General features: G+C 33.5%; 1 long non-coding RNA gene across 1 annotated transcript; it reads left to right on the top strand.

Moving 5' to 3' along the window:
- Positions 1-7,648: 7,648 nt before the first annotated feature.
- On the top strand, positions 7,649-9,123 carry LOC128023943 (uncharacterized). The gene is made up of 3 exons (XR_008186037.1): positions 7,649-7,852; positions 8,414-8,542; positions 8,663-9,123. It is a non-coding gene; the product is annotated as an uncharacterized LOC128023943 (long non-coding RNA).
- Positions 9,124-20,593: the final 11,470 nt, after the last annotated feature.

The raw sequence follows: 20,593 nt of genomic DNA, 5'->3' as shown, positions 1-20,593 counted from the left end.
ATGTTTCGCCTCATTAATCGTGAAGAGAGAGGAGAGAGTCAAGAGAAGGACAAGGAAGAGAAACAACAGACTGTAAAAGAACGGATCTTCACAGTTGAGTTTGTGTGTTGAATGCACTGTGGGCAAAGTAAGACATCTTCATCTAATTAAACGGGTTTGGTTTTTCACTTCCGAAAACACAATCACAGTCTAGTGATCTGTCATTCAACTTTGTTCCAGCAACTGAAGATTTATCATTTTTTTAGTAAAAAGAAAGAAATAAGAAATACAAAAAAAGGGGAAAAAATAAGAAAAAAAGAAAAAAATTAGGATTTTTAGGTTTTTTTTGCAATGTGGCATTACTTTCATAAAAAATAAGTAAAGAATAAAGTTTATATTTATTTAACCATAATACAAAAACACTAATTTAAACAAATAAATATATAAATATTTTAATTACTTTAAGGTGTTTAAACATTTGACATCTGTAAAAAAAATGTTTTACACAAAAAAAGAGTATTTAACAGACTCTGAACCTTATAACTGACACAGTTTGGTTTCATATATGCAAATTTAGTTACAAAAAAATAAATAAAATAAAATATATATATATATAATAATCTGCCAATCTGTCATTATTTTCATGAAAATAAGTAGACTTTTTACTTACTTTTCATTTTACATAAACACTTATTTAAATAAATAACTAAATAAATAACAAAAATAAAACATTTATTTATTTATTTAAATTATATTAATGTTAATGTTTTAATTAATTAATTAATTATTTTTTACATATTTCAACCCAGGAAAAATTATTATTTAACATACCCCTGTCTGTTGACCCCTATAAAGGATTATAAATTTAGTGTCATACCTGCTAATTTAAGATTAGTTAAGATTAGTTAAGATTAATTAATTTAAGATTAATTTAAGATTATGTGAACTACACGTATGAGAGCGTCTGTAGAGTTGTATTTTTACTGATACTGATGTATCTAGGGCTTGTGATGGTTTGGTCATGTGAGCGCTGGATGTGTTTGTAGCTGCTGACCTTGATGAAGGCTGTATCTCTGTCTGAGAACATGCTGTGGTTCAGACGCTCGAGAAAACATCTGACGCTCCAGACTCCAGCAGATTCCTGACGCTTCAGCAAATATAAAGGAAAATCACAAATGAGATCCCAACATTTCCCATCAAATTCTTTAGAAGGGGTTGATTAGCCAAGCATCACTGTTATTATTACCAAAACCCCCAAATTATTTAGAAATTAAGCCTATTTTTAGATTTGTTGTTGTTGTTGTTTTCTGATGCATTGACATTATTATCAAAATTATGAAAAATAAGCATGTTTACAATAAATAAACGTATATGTAAATAAAGGTTCCTAGGTGGTTGCTCATTACCTAAAGTAAAATAATAATAATAATAATAATAATAATAATAATAATAATAATAATAATTTGTTGTTAGGTGGTTGCTTGTTGCCGAAAGGAAAATAAAACACACAAACAAACAAACAAACAGAATGTTGAATCACTTGTCTAAAATAAAAATAAAAATAAAAATAAAAATAAAAATAAAAATAAAAATAAAAATAAAAATAAAAATAAAAATAAAAATAAAAAAATAAAAAAATAAAAAAATAATGGTTGTTAGGTTGCAGCTTGTTACCAAAAGTAAAATAATAATAAAAATAAATAAATAATAAACTTGAAGAATCACTTATATCTAAAATAAAATACAATAAAAAAACTAAATAAAATAAAATAAACATATAATAATGATTCTTAGGTGGCAGCTTATTGCCAAAAGTAAAAATAAATAAATAAACATCATTTTGAGAATCACTGAAGTCTAAAACACAACAAAATAAAACAAAAGTTAAGTGGCTGCTTGTTACCAAAAGTGAAAAGATAAAAAAGTGAAGTGAAGAATCACTGACATCCAGAGCACAAACAGTGCAGGACTAGTAACACAGTTTTGTGCACAAGTTCAAAACCACAAAGCCACAGAAACACAAGTGAAGCAGCTCTCAGCATAAGCATTAGAGAAAGCAGGGCTAATCTCCAGAGAGTCCCGCTGCCCTCGAGCGAACGCTTGTCTTTACCGTCTGCTGACGGAGGGCCTCGCGCAGGAATGTTAAGCTGCACAGGAAGCGTTGGAAGCGTTGGCTGGAATCAAAGGCAGCAGGTGAGTGACAGGTGAGCAGGACACGCCCCCAGACCCCCGACCTCCAGCCCTGCAGGTGTGCGGCGGCATTGTGCAAAACAGCTCAGCAGATCGTCCCGTGACACCGATGAGGGTGAACGGCCGCAGCTTCAGGTGTCAGACACACAGAACAGAAAACACACAGGTGAGGCCTCACATCCACCGCAGCGCTGCTCTGTTTCTGACAAACATCCCTGACGTTACTCTGATCTCAACAAACTCATATGCCTGGGGATCAAACCTGCTAATGCAATCTGGGTGGATGCTACTGTAGGTGGTGGTTTATTGCCCAAAATCAATAGCAACAATAACAACAGCATAGAAAATAAATGACAAATATTAATGATATTATGAATGAAGCATTGATGTCTGAAAGAAAGAAGAAATTACGTTTTGCATAAAGAGAATTAGTCAGATTTATTTATTTATTTTTTTTTTTCCTGAAATTGTAATGAAATTATGAAAATTAAGCATGTTCACAGTAAATAAATTAATTCTGAATTACATTTTGCTAAAAGAAAATCAGGCCTATTTCTAGATTTTTTGTAAAAAAAAATTAGAATCTTTAAAATTAATTAATTAATTAAGGGTTGAAAAGTGTTGAAAAATTATTTGATGAGTATTGAGATCTGAGAGAGAAAAAAATATTTTGCATAGAGAAATTCTTTATTACTTTTGTTTACATTGACATTATTATGAAAATTATGAGAAATAAGTACATTTTGAACAAATAAATAAATGAAGCCATCATTAGGTTGATTATTGCCAAATGAAAATAAATAAATAAATAAATAAATAAATAAATATTTTTAAAAAACCTTTGAGGAATCATTTATGTCTGAAAGATTACATTCCAAATTTTTTTTCCATTGACATTATTATGAAAATTAAGCACATTGTAAATAAATAAATAAATAAAGTTGTTGTTAGGTGGTTGCTTATTATTAAAATAATCCTGAGAGGCTGATATTTATATGGTCAAAGAAAATATGAATTCTGATGCTCATAACGTAAATCAATGAGATCTTTACAACCATATACTGACATAAAATTATCAAAATACCCAGCAATAAAATGAGATTGAAATGACATTATTTTGCTTCATACATGTTGAGGATGTTGTTCATGGTCCATCCTCGTCAGACATCCGAATCTCTCAGATGATGAGATCCAAGTGTACACAGATATAGATAGAGAGAGAGAATCTGGTAAGGGTTAGATGTCCAGGTCAAAGGTCACAAAACAGTGCACTTACAGCATCCATCACGATGTGATTTTCTGCTAACGTTTGTGAAATCGTAGCAGGTTTTAACACCAGAATTGAATGTGTGTTTTGAACTGATTTGGACAGGAAGCTGAATATGAATTTGAACGGGAATGATGGGAATTATAATCCACGGATAATGACTTTCTTTTTTTATAAATTAAGAGTCCTTCCACTCAATATGAAATATATACACTACTAGTAAAAGATCAGCATTTATCTGAAATAAAACGCTTTTGAAACATTATACATACATCATTCAAAAGCTTGGTGTCAGTATAATGTTTTTTAGTTAGTTTATATTCTTTGCTTTTATTTCGCAAGGATGCTTTAAATTGAGCAAAAGTGATGATAAAGACATTTATAATGTTACAACAGGTTTCTTTTTCAGATTAATGCTGATCCGAACTTTCTATTCATCAAAGAAACCTGAAAAAAATCTACTCGGCTATATTTCTTTTCAATATAAATAAGATTGTCTTTGTAAACAGCACAACAGAAGCTCAGAGATTCAGACGGAGAGCAGATAAAGCTCCCGCTCAGAGCAGATAACCGGAGGAATGTCTCTCTCCAACCTGGTCTCACAGAATTCCGTGAAATGTCCACGGGTCCTTAACTCAAAATCCGTGAAGCCATCACGGAATTGCCCCAAATTCCGTGACCCGGCCACGGATATTTCTCCAACGCAAGTCAATGACACTGACCTCCCGTGATCCACACACGGATACCCGTTTCAATGACGGAGTACAGAACTCGCTGAACGGACGTGCTTTCTCATTTGGAAACGCAACATTTGAAGTATTTGTTTCTTTTCCAATATCAAATGCCATAATGACATTAACCAGACAGCTGTTGTAGTTATTGCATTGTCCTGTCATCATAAAAATTACGTTTGTTTCAGTTACAAAAGTCCCGTGATGGCACGGACCTCCACAACCTGACCTCACTCACTTGTTTAGGAACTTACAAGCTTTTCGTCGACACTGTTGCAATGGCATGTAATTAACTTGGCATTTTTTTCTCGTCCTGTCATCATAAAATCCAGTTTGATGGCGTTTTACACACATTTTGGCTATAGTCAGAACTAAAATCTGTGATAGGAGCACGGAGTGAGTCTGTGCTTAGATCACGGATAACTCTAACGCAAGTCAATGACACTCATCTTCCGTGGTCCGTACACGGATCGTTTCAGTGATGGAGTACAGACCTCACTCAATGGACGTGCTATCTCATCTGGAAACGCAACATTTGAAGTATTTATTTTTTTCAACACCAAATACCATGACCAACCTGACTGTTATTGTAACTATTGCATTGTCCTGCCATCATACAGATTCACTTTGATTCTGTTAGCCTAACTAAAATCTGTGATACGAGCACGGAGTGAGTCTGTGCTGAGATCACGGATAACTCTAACGCAAGTCAATGACACTCTTCTTCCGTGGTCCACACACGGAAACCCAGTCTCACGGCAGTTCGTGATTTTGTCACGTAATTTAATCTATTTATTCGTGGCAGGTACACGTTTATTTCCTTATTTTCATGATTGCAGCACGTTTTTTTAAACTAATGCATTTCAACTGGAGGCATCTTTCGTGCATCAGCACAATATTTTCTGATTAATTATTATTATTATTATTTAATTTTTCACAGGACAACAGAAGAAACTCACTGAAACTTGAAAAAAAAATCGGGGCTTAACTTACTGTACAAAACTGAGCAACATACTGTATTGCTGGTGACAAAAACACATTAAAACTTTTTTAGCTGTAAAATGCGCAATGGTTCTTTTTTTACTTTTTCATTGATTTTTATTTTTTTCATAGGCCTAGATTTAATTCAATATAATTCAATATCAAGTCCTTGGCACATAACTGTAACACATTTTCACATTAAGAAACAATTTAGTTTAAATAAAAAGAACAAAAAATATATACAAATAAATAAATAAATTATTTATTAGCGATAGGCCTACAGATTTATTTTTTTTAATTTATTATTTATTTTTTTACTTTAGACTTTAAAGTTAAAAGTTTTTATTAAGGCTTTTGTAAAGGCTTCTTAAAAATGCTGTCGCTGATGAGCCTCTGATCGCTGTCAGATTCTGTGATATGAATGTCCGCTAATGGGTTTAGAATGAGCCCCGCTCGGCCCGCGTTCTGGCTTACTGTAATATTTCACCTGTAATAAGATCGAAATAATATAATTAAAATAAAGAAATGAATGAATACATGATAACATCTAAATAAATGTTGATAGATTTAGCGTTATAGTTTTAAAAATATTAATAAACAGCAAATCAACACAGAAAGACCTAAATAATAATAATACATAATTAATAAACAGCGCCGCCCCTCCCACTACGCGCATCACGCGCTGAGCGTCAACCCCAAAGCGTCAAAAACTGAAGCGTGGTCAAGCGCCTCTAGCGTCACTGACATGAGATGTTTATCGCTTTGAAATCACGTTCAAGAAGTCTCATTCAGCACACATCGCGATACTTTCCATCAGTTTGCAAGAGCCGCAGGTTGGGTGAGTTATACAGTCTATGGTGAGTAGTAGTAAATATGCTATTTTAATGCCTGTCCTAAAACGTATTCTGTCTTCTTTATTAATCAGATGAGCGCCTTATGTTTACTCTCTGTATTACATCGGTCATCCGAGGCTGTCTTTGGGTTTCATTGTGTTTAACTAAATGAGCACAGCTGCTAACTGGTTAAACTCTATCGGTCACGTGACGTGACGTGACGTGCCACAGACCTGGGATCCGTTTTATATTCATTTCAGGTTCAAAGATGTAAGTTGTATTTGTAGTAAAATCATGGTAACCATGACACCTACAAAAGTAGGTAAAACCCAGTAAACAAGACATTTACCATGTTTTTTTTTTTTTTTTTTACCACAGTAACTGTAGCTTTACTGTAGTATAGTAATAGCACATTAGTCCCCAAATTAACTATAGTTGTACCACTGTAATGGTAGTGTTTTAATGTGCTTTTATATGACATTTCACAGTAATCACATTTACTGTACCATGCTTGTAATACCTTTTTTTTTTTTTTTTTTTTTACATTAAAAAACATTTTTCCCATATTGCAGTTCAATTCATATTGGTTTATATCTTAAATATTTTGCTCACAGATCACTATTAACATTCTGTATATAATTCTGTTTTATTTTCTTTCCCCTTGTATTAATTTTTTAGCTGAAAAGACGTAAAGGAAGCAGTCACCCCAGTGGTGTTTGTGGAGAGGTATTCCTTCAGAAATGGAGAAGACAGAAAGCTGCAGAGGCAGGTTGGTCTGTGATAGTTTGTCCCTTTTATCAAACATTCCTGTTGTTATCATTTGCACAGCATTTTGTTGTTTCTTAAACTGTTGTACAGTCCAAATACCCACACTTGCCATCTTTGCACATTTCCTTTATTTGGTCCAAGTGAGCTTTGTATTTTAAAAGAAACTTCTAAATGTCTTTTCAATAGTCCCTATTAAAGATGACAATTTATTTTGTGGTGCTTCTAATTAAGTGATAAAAAGAAGTTACAAATGATGTACAAAATAAATATACTTTTCTGTGCACCAAGAAAACATGCAACACTTTGTTTTACTACTAAATTAGTCTCAATTTCTAATTATTATAATTAATATTTCACAAACATTGGAAAGTTGCGTGACCTCCTGTGAGATCTCTGCAAAAAGTCTCACATTAATTCCAAAACATGATGCATGATGGGATACACTAAGCGTTGTATAGCGCTCCGGAGCAGTATTGGAGAGGTTTAGTGTGTGTTAAGGACACCGTGCTTTGGCATTATTAAGACCGGGGACAGTCTCATAGTCACGTACACACACTCTCAAGTGAATAAGACCTCAAGTGTGGGTATCTGGAAAGGGGAAAAGTCTTTAAAATGATCCCTAAATACAGTCGCACGTCAAAGTCTTAATAATTCACTAATGCTTTCATGGTTTAAAAAATAATGTATGTAAGTAATGTATAAGTTAAAGTATATAGTAATGTATAAGTTGCATGTAATGAAATAATATTTCCTTTCTTTCTGTCTTACAGGATTGTTTGCAGATAATGCTGTTCTTCTTTTTCAGAAGTTTTTGGGGAGCCAACCCTCACAAACCTTCCTAAAAACTAAAAGAGCTATTACTGAGTCTCAACGACTCTTGCCACGATCAGCTCTTCCCAGGTACATTTGTTTACTCATCAAATGCTCTGGTCTGAATCTTACTTTAAATTAACTTAATTATATGTTTAATGAGCAATATTGCTCATTGCACACAGAGTAAGATTATCTTGTTTCACAGAAGAGAAGGAAGACCAAGGAAATGATTTGCTCAGGATGAGAAATGAAGATGGTCATCTTGTGCTCAAGCAAACAGAAGTCCTCTGGTATGTGTGTGTTGAAGCAATGCTGTGTTATACAACATTTTATGATGATCTCTCACAGAACTGGTCATGTCAGCCGTAATTATTCTTTCCAATGTTTTTATATTTATTTTATTTTATTTGATACAGCTATAATAATTATAGCATGTTAGCAAAGTTTGACTGGAACATTTTTAATCTAAAGTTTTAAAAAAACACCACCTGTTATTCTTAAAAGCATACAAGTGTCATAAAAGTGGTTTAATTGATATAAACACCAATTGATATTATCTCACTGTTTTGTGAATGTTGTGTTATAAATTGTGAATTGATAGTTGATTGGTTTGAGCAAAGCCTTACACTGCACAGATTAAAACACATTTGTGAGAGAAGTCATTAGCTCTGGAGAAAGATTCTAGAGGAAGAAAACACATTTACTGCAACAAAAGATGAATTCTAGAGTCTCTGAGAACTACACATGCTAATGGAGTCTCATGAGCAAGTCCTTTGCCTCTGTAACTTTTTCTAAATTCTTGCATAATGAAATTGTTTATTGCAGTATTTTAACAATTTTACTTTGTACAGATGATCTCATCAAACCAAACGAGGGGTTTTGACCAAGTGATGCTCTTGAAAGGAGTGAAAGAAGAGGATGTGGTAAATTGTCTTCAGAGAAAAACCTTCTCTAAAGGTCTTAAAACAGCTTGAAGAATGGTAAGTGTACAGTACTACAAGGGTCATAGTTACTCACCCTGCTAAAATCACACAGAACATAAGATGAGCTCTATGTCCATTAAACAACTTCATCTGGATTGTTTGTTTCACTTTGACGAGGTCTGGGATCTTAGGACTGGGAGATCTCACTTGCACCCAGTTAACCTCCATAGAGAACATTTATCAGAAGCGCTGTCTGGGTAGGGCAAGAAACATCATCAAGGATGCCTCTCACCCTAACCATGGACCTTTCACCCTCCATCCATCCGGCAGGCGTTACAGGAGCCTACGCTCTCGAACTAGTAGACTCAGGAAGAGCTTCTTCCCCGAGGCTGTGACACTCCTGAACACCACACCACCAATCTATCCTGCACCTGCTCTTTTACTGCACTGGTCACAGTACTTTACATACATGTATTGCACTACTCATATTTTGCACAGACTGCACATGGTTAAATCCATTACACTATAAACTGTCTAAAGCTGTTACTGTACAAGCACAGTAAACTATTTCTACAATAAATATAATTGCACTACTATTATTTTGCATATAATTGTTAAACTATACTTTTGCACACTCATTCAACTGTATTTATTACCACTGTTCTCAAGTTCCTGCTATTCATAATGTATATATAATTCTTCTTTGCTCTGCTCATAATGTACATACAATCCCTACATTAAATTCATATTTATATTCTGTATATACTCTGATCAATATTGTATATAGCAACTCCACTGTACATTCTGTATATCATAAGCTTTACTTACTCTGCACTTTTATGTATATAAAACACTATATTCTTGCACTTCTGGTTAGATGCTAACTGCATTTCATTAGCTCTGTACTTGTACTCTGCATAATGACAATAAAGTTGAATCTAATCTAATCTAATCTAATCTTCTGGCTGAGAACAAGCTACACCACATCAGTGCTGGATATCAACCAAAAGCTGTTTCCAGACACGAGAGAAGATCACGATGAAACCAGTTTAGATGTGTTGATAAGGAATCATTATTTTCTGAAACAGTATCAAATGTCTTATATGTATCACATGATCTGTATCACAGTTGACTGGATGGGACTGGGACTTTTAAGGACATTTCATCACTCATCTGTGTGAACTGATTAATATATGAGGTTAATGTATTTTTGATTATGAATAATTATTTTCCTTGAATCTTATTTGTCTTGATGCTACTTTATCATCTTTATAGTCTATGCTTCAATAAAATGAATATGACGAATATTGTGTTCTGAAGATTCTTGTTAAATACATCATTTTACTAGGTAGGCTCATATGTGTTTATTTTAGACTTGGAAAAACTACATAATCATTATTGGGATTATTTTTTACTTAAGACATAAAAATATTTGATCAGATTAATGACATCTGGGACATCAGTACACCAGAAAGTTATTATTGTTTATATTTAGTAACCAATGCCAATTGTTTTGTGAAAGAAAGGGAGTTACGAGATTAATTATTTTGCATTACAAGATGGTGCCATGGGCTTTATAGTTACAAACACTTGAGGGATAACTGAGAATGTAGCAGGAATGATCAACGTGGATCTTGTACTGCATTAAAACCAAGAGCACACACATTACCGATGTCCAGCACATGAGGAGCAAGATACGGGGGTGAGGAGGACATTTTTACACTGATTTCTGCTAATTAGTTATTAGTAATATATATATATATATATATATATATATATATATATATATATATATATATATATATATATATGAATGAATTTGTCCTTGTGTAATAGTGAAGTATCACAATGTGTATACATTGTCCTTGATTACTGCTTAACAGTGGGGAATAGATAATGGCATGTTGTTGCAGGTTCATCCATTATATTTATTGATGTTAACTTCAAAAATCAAATAAATAATCTATTATTTTCATTATTAAATCATTTCTTTCTAATTTTTCAATGTTTCATCAGATAGCCTCACAATGTCCTGTCAAAAGGTATAATAGCAATGATGTAAGAATTAGAAAACAGAGGACTGTGAAAACTGTCAGATATAAATGTGACTCAGCTCAGTTTGTTGTCCATGATGAGGAGAATACATATATGTAGGTTTTACTGCCCTTCTACCCCCAGGGGCCCAGTAGCACCCCCCGGAAGAGCCAAAAACTGTACATTTCAAATGGCTGTAAATCAGAGTCCAATTAACATATCAAAGCGAAAATCAGCATGATTACTACTTATGCTATGCTGATAAAATAATGTTGGGCACAGTTTTCAGAAATGAATGGAAAGGTGGCATAAAGGCATTTTACATATTGCATACTCTAAAATACTAAATTTCACCATGCCTCTCAAATATATCATAGTGGTTTACACAGTGAACATATTTATATGTCTAGTTTACCATTCAATATATTATTTATTTCATTTCGTTAATAAAACTTTTTAAACTACATTACCCATAAGCCTCCATCGTTCTATCTATGGAAAGGGAATACTAGGCGCTGTTTTTAGATATGTCAAACTCATTTAAAGACAAAGTGTGCATATTACTGCACTGTCACCAAGCTCGTTTTTAAAGAATAAAACTATGAAGAAAAAAAAGGCAGTTATGTTGTAAACATTAACAATTTTCAGTGTGCAAATTCTTTTATTAAAAAACAAAACATTATAAATATGGTATATATCTTTCAGAGAACACCGTAAAAATATACATTTTCTTAAAAGATTCTATTGACCAAAAAGTGATACAACACTTAATGTTTCAAACTCACAAAAAAACATCATGAAGACATGCATGTCAAGTGTGCAATATCATCTATAAAACTCAATCAGCAGAGCATCACGTAAACACTGATTGTCCGAACAATGGAAGAAAGATAAAGTGTTCAGGAAAACAAACACCTGCTACATAAAAATGCAGAAATACAACTTTAACAATAACATCATTCACTTCATGACTGGAACTAGGGGATTGCTGTGCATGAATATGTCCTTTACTAAAACTCCTGATCAGAACTGAAGCTTTTTTATGATAAAAGCACCAGAAGTAAAGTTTACTGTATAAAGCTTGACAAAGAGAACACAATGCTTTATCAATATGATAAATGCTATTTTTTAACTATTGTTGTCATCACTGGTTCTGTATACAGTACAGTATATGGGTTGCTGGAAGGTCACAATGTATTCATTATAAGGTTAATTAAAACAAAGTTACATCTTCTGCAGAAATCAAACCACTGCAAAGTCTTGAGTCACTGATCCAGGAACCATTTCTGTGTGTGTGTGTGGGGGGGGGTTAAAGAGTTAAAGAGGTGAGTCCTTGTGCATGAGGGAGATCTACAGTGTTATCTGGAAACAATCCTGTAAGACAGAAAGGATAGAAATATTATGTAATTAAATGCAACATTACTGTGTTTTTTTTAGACCATGAAAGCATAATCTGCAAAGATGCTGTATAATTAAATGTTAAATGCATCCATTATTAAAAGCAAGTCATTAATAGCAATATCTAGTCATGGAGATCACGTATAGTGGGAACATGAACTGATGGGGCTTATTTAAAGTAATTTAATGATAAGCCAATGAACAATATAAACTTTCTGACTGTGTGGGGCAACTGATTTTCCAATATTGTGATAGTGTCAGATGAGATTGTCCAGGGGCTTGTACAATATCATACAAGTGTTAAATTGAATTAGTGAATTATTAAGACTTTGACGTGCGACTGTATTTAGGGATCATTTTAAAGACTTTTCCCCTTTCCAGATACCCACACTTGAGGTCTTATTCACTTGAGAGTGTGTGTACGTGACTATGAGACTGTCCCCGGTCTTAATAATGCCAAAGCACGGTGTCCTTAACACACACTAAACCTCTCCAATACTGCTCCGGAGCGCTATACAACGCTTAGTGTATCCCATCATGCATCATGTTTTGGAATTAATGTGAGACTTTTTGCAGAGATCTCACAGGAGGTCACGCAACTTTCCAATGTTTGTGAAATATTAATTATAATAATTAGAAATTGAGACTAATTTAGTAGTAAAACAAAGTGTTGCATGTTTTCTTGGTGCACAGAAAAGTATATTTATTTTGTACATCATTTGTAACTTCTTTTTATCACTTAATTAGAAGCACCACAAAATAAATTGTCATCTTTAATAGGGACTATTGAAAAGACATTTAGAAGTTTCTTTTAAAATACAAAGTTGAAACGAACTTTGTCATGTTAAGATCGACACACATTGTGATCTTCATGCTCACTTGGGCCAAATAAAGGAAATGTGCAAAGATGGCAAGTGTGGGTATTTGGACTGTACAACAGTTTAAGAAACAACAAAATGCTGTGCAAATGATAACAACAGGAATGTTTGATAAAAGGGACAAACTATCACAGACCAACCTGCCTCTGCAGCTTTCTGTCTTCTCCATTTCTGAAGGAATACCTCTCCACAAACACCACTGGGGTGACTGCTTACTTTACGTCTTTTCAGCTAAAAAATTAATACAAGGGGAAAGAAAATAAAACAGAATTATATACAGAATGTTAATAGTGATCTGTGAGCAAAATATGTAAGATATAAACCAATATGAATTGAACTGCAATATGGGAAAAATGTTTTTTTTTTTTTTTTTTTTTTTACATTAAAAAGGTATTACAAGCATGGTACAGTAAATGTGATTACTGTGAAATAAGTCATATAAAAGCACATTAAAACACTACCATTACAGTGGTACAACTATAGTTAATTTGGTGATTAATGTGCTATTACTATACTACAGTAAAGCTACAGTTACTGTGGTAAAAAAATAAAATAAAATAAAAAACATGGTAAATGTCTTGTTTACTGGGTTTTACCTACTTTTGTAGGTGTCATGGTTACCATGATTTTACTACAAATACAACTTACATCTTTGAACCTGAAATTAATATAAAACGGATCCCAGGTCTGTGGCACGTCACGTCACGTCACGTGACCGATAGAGTTTAACCAGTTAGCAGCTGTGTTCATTTAGTTAAACACAATGAAACTCAAAGACAGCCTCGGATGACCGATGTAATACAGAGAGTAAACATAAGGCGCTCATCTGAATAATAAAGAAGACAGAATACGTTTTAGGACAGGCATTAAAATAGCATATTTACTACTTCTCACCATAGACTGTATAACTCACCCAACCTGCGGCTCTTGCAAACTGATGGAAAGTATCGCGATGTGTGCTGAATGAGACTTCTTGAACGTGATTTCAAAGCGATAAACATCTCATGTCAGTGACGCTAGAGGCGCTTGACCACGCTTCAGTTTTTGACGCTTTGGGGTTGACGCACAGCGCGTGATGCGCGTAGTGGGAGGGGCGGCGCTGTTTATTAATTATGTATTATTATTATTTAGGTCTTTCTGTGTTGATTTGCTGTTTATTAATATTTTTAAAACTATAACGCTAAATCTATCAACATTTATTTAGATGTTATCATGTATTCATTCATTTCTTTATTTTAATTATATTATTTCATTCTAAACCCATTAGCGGACATTCATATCACAGAATCTGACAGCGATCAGAGGCTCATCAGCGACAGCATTTTTAAGAATCCTTTACAATAGCCTTAATAAAAACTTTTAACTTTAGAGTCTAAAGTAAAAAAATAAAAAATAAATTAAAAAAAATAAATCTGTAGGCCTATCGCTAATAAATAATTTATTTATTTATTTGTATATATTTTTTGTTCTTTTTATTTAAACTAAATTGTTTCTTAATGTGAAAATGTGTTACAGTTATGTGCCAAGGACTTGATATTGAATTATATTGAATTAAATCTAGGCCTATGAAAAAAATAAAAATCAATGAAAAAGTAAAAAAAAGAACCATTGCGCATTTTACAGCTAAAAAAGTTTTAATGTGTTTTTGTCACCAGCAATACAGTATGTTGCTCAGTTTTGTACAGTAAGTTAAGCTCCGATTTTTTTTTCAAGTTTCAGTGAGTTTCTTCTGTTGTCCTGTGAAAAATTAAATAATAATAATAATAATTAATCAGAAAATATTGTGCTGATGCACGAAAGATGCCTCCAGTTGAAATGCATTAGTTTAAAAAAACGTGCTGCAATCATGAAAATAAGGAAATAAACGTGTGCCTGCCACGAATAAATAGATTAAATTACGTGACAAAATCACGAACTGCCGTGAGACTGGGTTTCCGTGTGTGGACCACGGAAGAAGAGTGTCATTGACTTGCGTTAGAGTTATCCGTGATCTCAGCACAGACTGACTCCGTGCTCGTATCACAGATTTTAGTTAGGCTAACAGAATCAAAGTGAATCTGTATGATGGCAGGACAATGCAATAGTTACAATAACAGTCAGGTTGGTCATGGTATTTGGTGTTGAAAAAAATAAATACTTCAAATGTTGCGTTTCCAGATGAGATAGCACGTCCATTGAGTGAGGTCTGTACTCCATCACTGAAACGATCCGTGTACGGACCACGGAAGATGAGTGTCATTGACTTGCGTTAGAGTTATCCGTGATCTAAGCACAGACTCACTCCGTGCTCCTATCACAGATTTTAGTTCTGACTATAGCCAAAATGTGTGTAAAACGCCATCAAACTGGATTTTATGATGACAGGACGAGAAAAAAATGCCAAGTTAATTACATGCCATTGCAACAGTGTCGACGAAAAGCTTGTAAGTTCCTAAACAAGTGAGTGAGGTCAGGTTGTGGAGGTCCGTGCCATCACGGGACTTTTGTAACTGAAACAAACGTAATTTTTATGATGACAGGACAATGCAATAACTACAACAGCTGTCTGGTTAATGTCATTATGGCATTTGATATTGGAAAAGAAACAAATACTTCAAATGTTGCGTTTCCAAATGAGAAAGCACGTCCGTTCAGCGAGTTCTGTACTCCGTCATTGAAACGGGTATCCGTGTGTGGATCACGGGAGGTCAGTGTCATTGACTTGCGTTGGAGAAATATCCGTGGCCGGGTCACGGAATTTGGGGCAATTCCGTGATGGCTTCACGGATTTTGAGTTAAGGACCCGTGGACATTTCACGGAATTCTGTGAGACCAGGTTGCTCTCTCTCTCTCTCTCGGATCTACACGGTCCTGTTCAGACCTGCAGGAGAAATGATCCTCGCTATCACACTGAGAGAGAGAGAGAGTCTACAGATTAACACGGCTGACTCGAGCTGACGAGGGCTTAGGCCTTCAGACAGAGGATCAGGAGCTTCTGAGCTTCTCCACACACTGGGATCATGATCGCTATGTGGTTGCCAGGTTGTTGTGAAAAAAAGAATTTTCGGAAGCTTGTTCCAAAATGTAAGATAAGATCATTTACTAAGATACTAAGATGCTGAAAAAAATCCAAGATGGCCGAAGAGGAAAAAGTAGAGGATTATCAAAAAAAAATAAAAATCAAAAACAAATCAAGAGAGGTTTTTTTGTTTAGCATCAATGATTTTTGAACATGGTTGATGTTGATAAACATTGGTATTGTTAATATTTTGATACGTTTTTCTGTTTTAGTGATTTTTATTTCAGTTTTTTTTAATGTCCATATACTGTAGTTTTGTTTGTTTGTCATTTTTATAATTAAAATATAAAAAGTTTTTTGAATTGTTTTATTTATTATTTTAATTATATTTAGTTTAGTACTTTGAGTACTTAAAGCTAAATGGAAACAAATTATTTTTATAATTAAAAAAAGTCTAAATAGTAAAAAAAAAAAATTATTTATTATTTTTATTTTATTTAGTATACTATTAGTACTGTTTAGTAATGAAAACGAATTATTTTTATAATTATTATAATATTTTTAAATAATTTTATTTGTATTTAGTTTAGTACTTTGAGAATTTAAAGCTAAATTAAAACAAACAAAAAATATATATTTTTTATATATTTGTTTTTCAGTTAACATTTTGTTTTGAGTAATGATTTTAATTTTGGATTTTTAATTTAATTTAATTGATTTCTTTAGTTAACGTTAGTATAAGAAAGGTTGACTAGAGATATAATAACTTAACACTGAGCATGCAGTATTAATAAAAATAGTTCTCAATCCAATAATAAATGACTGTTATTTTAGATATTTGTGTGTGCTGTGCATTTCTGTTTGCAGATACAGTATCATTGTCAATTTGTGTCTTTGTTAGAGTCAGTGTGCTGCCTATGAAGGGAGCTCCCTATTTAGACAGCGAGACGAGAGCATTCAGCCTTTCTCTGAACTGGGAAAATTCCCCTCCACTCATCATCATCATCCTCATCATCATCATCCAGCCGCAGCTCAAGGATGAATCAATGAAAGCCAATGAAGGAACAAAAGCGCCCCCACCTCTCGTGCTCCGTGTCTGATGGAGGGGATGATGCTGGCGATAAGGGCTCGAGACGGGTGTGAACTGCTGGGTTCAGCGCCTGAGCTCCGTCCACACATGCTGGTATTCGTGACAGACTTCCAGATGGCAGATTTGTCTGGAGTTTGAGCTGGGCATCTCGGGCTTCCCCCACCGGCGCTGCAGCAGATCAGCGGCTGATAAGCAGCTATTTTCAGAGGTGAACGAGTGTGAAACACTTCAGAATACTCCACAACATCAACCAGAATCAATCTGGAGACAAAGAAAGCTCTTCGAAATGGGTAGGCAATTAGAAAACTTGGGGAAAAAAACAATGCTTTTTGTGGTAATATCATGCAGTTCCATGAAAATAAAATGATGCTTTTTCTAAGCACCCACACCTGTGAGCAGCATGCTTGATAAATTAATATAGGCTAATTAGTACTGATAACAGAAAACCTAAAGCTACAGCTAACTGTTGTTTTTGGTGGAAATGCATGAACTTGCATGTATGCAAAGAAGTAAAAAAAAAAAAACTTTTTTACCATAACATCCCAGCGCACAGAAAACATTCTCAGAGCTTTCTGGAAAAGTTATGGACAAATACTATTCGATTCAAAGTTATCTGATCTTTAGATTTTTTGAATGACAAAAACATTATTGGTGGAATGATGTTTATCTCTAAAGTTCCACTTGGAACGTTGTTGTTGTTGTTTTTTAAATGTTACTTGTTTCAGAACGTTCAGACAAATTCAAAAGTAACATTTTTTTCCATGGAATGTTGTGTAAAAAAAGAACAATTACAATCAGAAATGACGTATTCATTTTTTTTTCAGAAACTGCGCTAGACAATCGGCAATAATTGCACTGTGCATGTGAGAAGCATGATTAATGGCTTGGTTTATGGACTAATTAGTGAAGTGGCTAACATTTGGTGACTGTACGCAGGAGTTTTGATAACAGGCTTTAGCAGATTACGCTGCAGAGGAGCTCAGTGTGTGTTCTGTGTTCTTCACAGCAGCTGTGTCTCAGGGCCACCCAGGTGTTCCTGCCTCATTCCCACTCGGGCCCCCAGTGACTCCCAGCAGCAGGTGTTAAGAGCCAGAGGAAGGAATTCATTCTTCAGGGTGTGAGCTGATGCTTCTGTTTCCACTGTCACTTTAACCAGAGCCAGTGTGAGAGTCTGCTGTCCAGCTTCAGAAGAAGAGATTCAGTTGACCGTCTGAATGGAATAATTAATGGCATAAATGAACAAGTGCATGTAAACATCAGGATTCTGTATTATGACTCACTTGTGAAGAATAATTATACAACAGCCTTTGCATCATGAACATCTATGATGCATTTAAAATGCATGTTTAACTCTATCTGTATAAATCATTTAAATAAAAAAATATATATTTTTTTCATAATATAATATCAAATTAAATAAATACATTATAAATAAATATATAAAAATAATTTAAATAATTATATAATATTCTCTCTCTCTCTCTCTCTCTCTCTCTATATATATATATATATATATATGTATACAATATAACCTATTTATTATTATATATATATATATATATATTTTTTAATAAATAAAATACATTTATATTTAGTATATAATCATTACTTTAGATCGTAGTTGTCATTTCTCTCATTCTCTCTTTTTCAATTTTATTTTATCATTTAATTATTTATTTTTATTTTTATTTTTATTTTTATTTTTTGGGGGTGGGGCGTTTTCTGTTTATTTAAATAGTCAATAAGCATTTTGAACTCTTAATATATTATTGCTATTTTATGAAGAAAACAAATACTATGAAAAATGAACAAAATATGAGATTATAAAAACTAATTTAATAGTTACAAAAGAATGAGACTTTTTTCTTATTTGTTTCAGATAGTTTGATAGGATGTATAGCATGCTGTAACTGATTAACATTATAAACAACACAATTACTTTTCTTTCTTTCTTTTTTTAGTGTCTTAAATTAGCAGTCCTCTATTTCGAGCTCTAAAAGCCTGTCGTAATGTGACTTCCTGTCAAAGATCTGGCTCTCGTCCAGATGAAACTCTTATTGAAAGTGCCGGCTGATGACAGCTATTGTATCTGAAATCCGGAAAAGCTTGTAAAAACACTTGTTTCCTGGTTTGTGCGGCTCTTGATGCTCAGTTCTGAGCTTCTGGCTGTTTCACGTCCTGTCAGTGTTTCCCTGTTCAACATTAAACCACAGTCGAGTGAAATGACCAAAGTACTTTGAGCAGGTTTTTCAAGAGAATACTATTTAAGTTTTTCTGCTTTAAAATTTCATGGTTAATTAAATGCATTCCTTGCCCGATTGTTTCAAATTATTTGTGAAATTTTACACTAATTTTATGTGTGTATATATATATATATATATATATATATATATATATATATATATATATATATATATATATATATATATATATATTTATATATGAAATATATGTGCTAAAGTCTTTATAGGTTTCAGTAAAAAACATTTAAGATTATTATAATTTTTTTTATAATTTATGTTTCACTTTAGTGTGTGTCTTTAAGAAACAGATTTCCAAACATCTTTGCAAATAAAACAATAAATAAATAAATGTACAAAATACACACACAAAAAGGACTTTGCTAAATAAATAAATAAATAATCAACAGGGGTGTGATATTATATTTTATATAATAATATTTTATATTATATTTTAATTTATTTTAAATAATTTATAAAAAATATTGTGTGTTTCTAATTACAAAAAATATATTTACACTAAAAAATAATACCTAAAAGTACTGTACTATTATTAAGTATTTTTGTATGTATTTTTTAAATGATCTTTAAGATATAAACTCAAGAAATGAGAGATTTTTATGAATGTATTATTATTATTATTTAATTTTACATGTGTTTTACGTGTATTTTTAATTTTGTATTGCATGGGGTTCTATTTTAGTGTTTATGGATTAGTCTGTAAAATTAAAGCAGAGGTTTTTTTTTTTCAGGGTACATTTATTGCACATTAAATCTAAACCATTTGTCACTTATACTGTATGTAGATATATATCAGAGAACAAAGAGCTCAAGTCATGCTCTCTGTGATGTTCTCCTCAAATGGCAAGAAATATCCCATTGCATCTGTGACCACGCTGCACTTTCCCCCTTCACCTCAGTAACTGCATCTAAAGCGGCACAGAGTTGAGTCCTGCCAGACTCGATGAAGACTGACGCTTTAACCAGCCCTGACCTCTCTTCTCCTGATGCATGTCATCGAGCGATGCAACATGGCAGTGATCGCAGCATTACCTCAGCGGCGCTCGGGAGGATCAAAGCATGCACGAATCGGCCAAAAAACTCTATTAGATTTAAAGCATTAAGACGGGGTCTCGGGGCGAGCGAGGGTGGAGGTAAATGGATTTTAATTTAGAAAACAAATTGGTAACCAGTTTATAATGCAACCCAACCCATCCACAGGAGTCAGGGCCGAGATCTCAGGAGACGCGTTAGTGTTAGATTTATCAGCCGCGAGTACAACCTGTTTCTGTTTAGTCTTACAATGAGATTCGGAGGACTTGGGATTCATTTGGGAGAAGTTGCATGAAGGTCGAGTTTTAAAAGAGATGCACGGAGCATCTAGATGAAAAAAAATACAAAAAACATGCATCAGGTAGAAATGCTGAGAAGTGATGGGCCACTGCACAGATGTTGTGTACTTGTGATATT

Source organism: Carassius gibelio, chromosome A2 (genome assembly GCF_023724105.1).
Source record: "Carassius gibelio isolate Cgi1373 ecotype wild population from Czech Republic chromosome A2, carGib1.2-hapl.c, whole genome shotgun sequence".
NCBI classification, from domain to species: domain Eukaryota; kingdom Metazoa; phylum Chordata; class Actinopteri; order Cypriniformes; family Cyprinidae; genus Carassius; species Carassius gibelio.
Note: the sequence above shows the minus strand (reverse complement) of the source record. Positions and strands in the feature narration are given on the sequence as shown.